The 7,015-nt window shown below is 37.4% G+C and overlaps 1 long non-coding RNA gene across 1 annotated transcript in view; it reads left to right on the forward strand.

Moving 5' to 3' along the window:
* Positions 1–5,535: 5,535 nt before the first annotated feature.
* LOC107837035 (uncharacterized) overlaps positions 5,536–7,015 on the forward strand; it is a 19,980-nt gene continuing 18,500 nt past the window's right edge. Inside the window, exon 1 of the long non-coding RNA XR_001663010.1 lies at positions 5,536–5,635. This is a non-coding gene — a long non-coding RNA (uncharacterized LOC107837035). The remainder of the gene's footprint in view (positions 5,636–7,015) is intronic.

The raw sequence follows: 7,015 nt of genomic DNA on the forward strand, positions 1-7,015 counted from the left end.
AACATTATTCAAATGCCCGTTTTTGGAGCGGAACAGATCCTGGACAAAGGAACACCCAGTGGAAAGCGTCAGCTCTTTTCACCATCCTCTGCTGGGACCTCTTGTCTGCCATATTGCTGCCTGACTACCAGACTGTCAGGGGGCATATCAACACACTCTCCAATACAGCTCAATAGAGTGCTGTGAGGATGCATGCAGGCAGTGATGTTTCAGTTTCTGCAGAAAGGGCAGAATCTGCTGGACTTGTTTTGTGCAGCAGCAATTGGCAAACATCTGGTGGAACTGCATGTATGTTGAGCTCATCATACAAACTACTTCTCAGTCCAACACTCCAGTTGTAAACATGAGATAACATTAGCCAATCAAATACAAGTAGAGTTGTTCTTTAATGGACAATCACTGTCATGACGTGCTGAAGGCAGAGAGTCGGAAAGAGTAGGAGCTTTTTAAGAAACAGAGGCCCAATTTTAATAGCAATGTCAAATTTCTGCTAAGTTATTTTTGACATATGCAGCATTTTTATAACTTAAGGTATCATAGTTACTTGGTAGTGCTGAGAAATGGCACTATGTGCCTGGAAAATGCTACTCCCACCCCTTTAACTACACAAGTGGCTTCTTATAATTGATACACAGAAAACCAAGAAAACTTTGTCTGAACAGCGAACTCAACATAAATATGTGACTGCATGAAATGAGAAAAAGTACATCTTCCTCAAAGCGCTGCCCTGGAGCAACTCTCCAAGCTGAGCTGCAGGAGTGTGCAGGCTCCTTCTCAGAGTCCACAACTGTATGTTTAGAGATGAATTAAAACCACAACATATTGGCATGTTGGTTTATTCACCCCACTTCTTCCTCACTTCCCCTACTGTGAAAGCTTTGTAGTGAAGACAAACTCCTTCTGCAGCCAGCAGAGAGGCAGGCAAGAGTCTCTGAGGATTTAAATAAAGAGCAGCTGAATCAAAATCAGCCCCTGGCTCTGAGGTGTACCGCTACAGGCTGAGTCCTGCAGGGATTTGGAGTGTGTGTTTTCCTTGCGGAGCCCGTCATGTTGAATGATTGAACTCCCAAACCTCCTTGGAGTTGCTCTCATGAGACTGTGAGAACGTGTGCGCCTCACCACTGAGACAGATGTATGTTTGTGTGGAAATTTTTTGGGGGGGAAAAGTCTGATTTAAGAAAAATATTTTGTCTGTGCACACAGAAAAAAGAAACTGCCAGAAAATATTCAAAGGACCTAATTTCAGTCGATGTATTAATATTTAATAACCAAACAAAGCTTTTGGGCTCCTATGAAGGACTTTTTATCTCGTGCAGGAGTGTCTTTGCATTTTTATGCATTATCCACACAGTGTTGTCCTTGTTTTGACTTTCAGACTCGAAGCACCTAAAAAAACTTTTAATAAAAATATTTCCAAGTGGACAAACGTTTATTTACGCTGCTTAAATATCCCAGTATGTTGAGGATGATGAAGAACAACTCTACTTGTATTTGATAGGCTACTGTTGGATTCTTTCAGGAAAACGTGAAATGAGGCTTTGCTTTAAAGTTGTTTTTTTTTAATCCTGTTTAATCGCAGAACCGAGCTGAAAATGGATAAATCATTGGATATTCATCTGCAGTAATGAGGGGATTTTTCCGATTGTAGTAAAGATGTTGCTGAGCTGAAAGGAGCAACTCTTCATTTATCAATTTTATTTCTGTCTTATACATATAATATGGATTATGTCTAAGAGAATGAGATCCAGGATGTGTGAAATGGGCTTCCCTCATGGTGTGGCTGTAACATTTGGTTTGTTGAACAAATATGACGGATTGATGATATAAATAAGTTAATGTCCTTAACTTATTTTTTATTACAATATCTAATAAAAAATTATTTAAGCTTGCAAATCATGAAACATATTTCTTCACAAAATTATTGATGTTCCATCAAAAACCTTTAGTCTACATGAGAAATGAAGTGATTTTTAACTAACATCAGGTGAAAGAAATGTGAAAAGTATTTTTTAAATCCCTTTTTGTAACCAGTCTGATGCTTTCTGCCATTTTCCACTTCTGACTCTTCAGCTTCTGTTTGCAGATACGATTTATGCTAAATGATCTACATTCATGAAAGCGAGCCAAACTTCCTCTAACTGGATATGGAGAAAGCTTGTTGTTAGTCTGCAGCCTGTGCAGCTCAATTGTTTCAAGTTTTTTGGTTTTAAAAAGAACAACGAAAACAAATATGGGAATATTTGTATGCTTTTTGCATTACTTTATGGATTTTGAATAGTTTTCCCACATTATCACATCACTGACAAAACGATTAAATGAGTTGATCCACATTGAATCAAATGAAGCTGTTTTTAGTTCATCCTTCCTGGGATTTTCACATTCTTTTTCAGACTTGGACAAATCTGGTTTTGTGAAAATAACATACACATGCCTAAATCAAGATGCCGTATAGAATTACCATTGACTCATGCGTTAATGAGGTCTAGGTGTAGACTAATGATTTTAAAGTTTTGATCAGTGTTTTTACAGTTTTTCTTCAGTGTATTATTTTCTCCAACATACACATGCTGGTGGTCGTCTCCTGCTGGATTATATATCTGTTATTCTGAGGTTTGATGGATGGGAGACTAGGCCGTTTTATCATTTTCCCTCCGCTGCCACACATTTCTTCAGTCTTTTATTTTATTTCCTGAGTTATTTTCATAAAAGAACCAATTTCTGGTAGTAAACCAAAATAAATGAATGAAAAAAATACAGGAAAGCAGTCTAATTTGTTTTGCTTGGTCACTGGAAAAAAATCTAAAAACATTCCTTTCCTGCCCCCTTCCATGTGAGAAAATGGGTGGACTGCTGCCACAGGGACAATCTAGTCCTAAGTGCTCACAAAAATGGCTTTCTGCAGGATCTACTCTCCTGAATTTCTAAATCGATGTAGAAGGGGAAAAGTCAATTTTCACCTGAGGTGGCCAAGCAAAGCTTTTACTGGAAGTAAAGTTCACATTCCCTTCACTGAGTTTTCCTTCGGAGCAATTCCCATGAACATCTGCTCAGTGGTGTTGTGTACCAGCAGATCTCTGCAGGCTCATTTTCCAAACAAAGCACAGAGATATGAAATGGCAGCTCAAGCACGTCTCTGTCACTCAAGGCTACAGAGTCAAACATCATTCCTCACATGGACAGGAATTGCAGCAGATTATGTGGTCGAACATATTTTGACATTCTAGTGCACTTAAAAGGAAAGTAGCTTCTTAAAACTTTCTGTAGAATATAAGGGTAAACAATACCATTTAATGAATCAGAACACTACATGTATTCTTAAAAAATGGCTAAAATTACAAGTATATCAGGCCCTTATGACTGGAACGTTGTTGCTCACATTTTAAAGGTGGCTTACCCTGTTTAAACCTCTGTACTTCTGACTGACGGGAGAATGAACACCATGGTGAGACTGGAAGATAAAAATGATTAAAAGAGAGCTCACAGGAATTTGAAATCCACTATCCCATGGTCTAAAATAACTACCATGACCGGGTCTGGCAGGACAGGCAAGTTCAGCCAGAAGGTTGACCCCAAGATGCTATGAAAGTCTGCAGAACCTTTAAAGTGTCATCACAAGACCTGCAGCAAGCTTCTGCTAGTGTTAATGTGAAAGTGTATGCCTACACGACCTTAAAATGCACAAGTTTAACTTCCATGGGAGGTTTGCAAGGAGAAAACTTTTGCTCTCTAAGAAACAGAAAAAGCATGACGGTCAGACTAACGTCTGCCAGAGAAACATGGAGGATATGCTTAGGCAGCTCTTAAAGAGATAAATATTTAATGAGGCTTCCACGTTTTGAAAAAAATGACTTTATATTGAAGTTTTTCAAAATGGCCTTCCACAGTGGATTGCACCTTTTTGTATTTGCAATCTGGTAAAAAGTATTAAACTGCTCATTTTGGTAAGGACAATAGATGTAAACATATATTTTCCTGACTTTGCAGCAGTGTTGTCAGTTTTAATTTTAACCCAGTTTTAACCCCCCCCCAAACCCACCCCAAATAGAAAATGTTTGGATGGTGTTAGTATGTTTGCTTTGATCAGCTCTTATTTTTCCCTGCAGTAGGAAATCCACTGAGCTAGAGCTTTCAAGTTTTCTTTCTTTTTCTTTTTTTTTATACAGGTGTACAGTATAATAATTGTCCATTAGTTATGATGGATGTCTTGGATGCTTAGTAGGGGCAGAGAAAGACAAGAAATGAGAGCGTTCACCTCCAATTACTGTCATCCAGATAAAGTGCTCACGGCTAACAAAGTCGGCGCTGTGCCCTTTTAACAAGCTTAAATCAATTAAGACAGAATGATCAATTTACTTCAGTAATTAGCCTGCACATTAGTGGTTATTACCATGAAACATATTTATTCGATAGTTCTCCTGCTCTCATTCTCAAAAGTTATCACCTTCTGTATCAAGAACGGTAGTTCATGTCAAATGGGAAGTGTGCAATCCACTAAATTAATTTAATTTATTAATTAATTAGACAGCTTTAAATGAGTCAATTAATGAGTCAATTATAGGAGAACAGGCTGGTGTGGGGGTAGAGAGTGTCTCCTGGGTTTCAGGGGTTTATTAATATCAGGGATTTTTTACATCGTGGCACAAAGGAAACCTAATCCCTCGCCGTCTCTGTAACCCAGAAAAGCTTCAATCCAAGGAGACGGTTGGAAAACTCAAATCACTGTTGAAAAAATAAGCATCACATCATTTGCATTTTTTAAAATCATTTCTCATGCACAGAACAATACAAATACATGGTGTATTGTTAGAATTGGCATGTATTTTTAAATCTGCAAAGATCTGTGAAATGGCTTCAAACTGTTCTCAATGAGAGAACCAACACTGCATGATATTACCAGTCACAATATATTCTGATTTGATTTCTTATCTTTGTAGGGACTGTTTTGATGACAGACATGCATTGTTTCAAGTGTCCTTGAAGTTGAGCAAACCTTGCACTCAAAAAGTGCAGCAAAAGATCCACAATGGAAATGCATTATAGCTTTGCTGAAAGGCTCTGGTTTGTACCACAAGCTCTGGTTTGTACCACGTTAATATTTAACACATTAGGTTGAACAGAGCAGCTTCCTCCCTCCAAGGCTGTGAAGACGGGCATTAGGTGTCACTATGGGTTCGTGTGGATGTGATTCAGTTAGATGACAAGTTAAAAGAAAACAAGACTCATTTTCTGTCCTTCAATTTATTTCAGTATTAATGTGTTTAATCAGTCAAGGTTACTTTACACTTCCAGTTTACATATTGCTCCGTCTCTTTTTTCAGTTATAATACTGGAACATATGGCAAGAAACCAGGATTATCTACAGAACATGCACAGTAATCAAGTTTTCTTTTTACTCCAATCAGAGCCAAGCTAAGGAAATAGCCAAGGCCTTAAATCTTCACATAGGAGACAGAAAAAAATATCGATGTTAGAGGCAACTTTTGACCAATCCACATATAGTATATATGAAGTAGGGCTGTTGTAAACGAATATTTTAGTAACCGAGTAATCTATCGATTATTCTTACGATTAATCGAGTAATCGGATAAAAAAATGTATAAAATAAACTATTGGCAAATCTGCAATAACACCAGTTGTATGTATGTATTGGAAAACAGAATGTAATCTATATGTTAGGAAAAAAATAAACTCTTACTCAAAATGTAAAGGTTTGAGTTTGTACAGAATTCTGCAGCCTTAACTAGTCATGGTAAAATGCAAAAATTTTGCTATTTTTATTAAAACTATGCTATTATTTATTCTTGATTGCTTAGGTATAAACAAATATAGAATTACTACAAAAAATATTAATCAAAAATTATAATTTAATAAATGTCCCGCTATTCTTAGTTTTTGTTCTCACTTTTATGAGACATGATGAAATGTAGCAGGTCGTGAAATATAATAATATAATAAATATAATAATTCATACATAACAGTAGCGAGAAGAAAAAAGATTGTAACTTTTCAGGATGGAAAGACACCAATAAATAAATGCTTTTCAGCTTATGCCTGTAATCTGTTGCTGCGTATTTTTATTAACAAACTTACATTAAGTCCTGCATAATTTCTCTCAGTTCCACCCTCGCATACAATTTACACTACACCCGGTTAAGTAACCGCTATGTTTAAGCGGTAGATGTAACGTTAGCAAAATAATGTGCCTCAATTTACATCTATAACATGGCAGATTATCACACAACGTAGTTAGCAAAGAGAACATAAACGTTACCTGTTGGCAACCGTGTACGAGTTGGATGCATGTAGCGGGTGTTTTCTCTTCAGATGCTGCAACATTGATGTCGTGCTGTTGTGGTACGCCAATTCTGCTTTGCAGTGAATGCATTGCGCTGTGGTGTCCTTTCTGTTTAGCCTAAAATGTTCCCAAACTTTTGACATTTTTTGTCGCTTTCGGGGTTCTCCTTCTGAGCATTCTCCGATTCCCTCCATAGCTACAAACTTAGCACATGTGCTCCAGGCGCTAACGGAAAGTGGTAGCGTTGTGCAACACAAAAACCCTCCGGCTAGACCAGTGTGCTGCGTATTTAACAGCATTGCTTATTACAATACAATAAATTTAGCGAAGCTTCGAGGCAAATTTCCTCGAGGATTTTTTTGTAATCGAGTTACTCAAGTTACTTGATGAATCGTTTCAGCCCTAATATGAAGAAAAGCAGCATTTACACAAAACCATTGTTGCTTCTAGAAACACACAATCCACACATCTAAAACTGCATCAGTTGAAATATTACCAGGGCTTCAGGTTGTACGGTAAAGTACCTAAAACCAGAATTTCTGATATTTGGTATACATTGGATGACTGTGTTCGACTGAACTGAATGATGAAACATCGCTTCTAAGAACTCCTTTATAAGTAGGTTTCAAAATGTTTTCATCACACTGATACTTTGTAGGGGTGTAGCGATACAATAATGTCACGATACGATATAAGATATTCTGGTCACGATACGATATA

This window comes from Poecilia formosa, unplaced genomic scaffold (assembly GCF_000485575.1).
Source record: "Poecilia formosa unplaced genomic scaffold, Poecilia_formosa-5.1.2 Scaffold106, whole genome shotgun sequence".
Taxonomy (NCBI): domain Eukaryota; kingdom Metazoa; phylum Chordata; class Actinopteri; order Cyprinodontiformes; family Poeciliidae; genus Poecilia; species Poecilia formosa.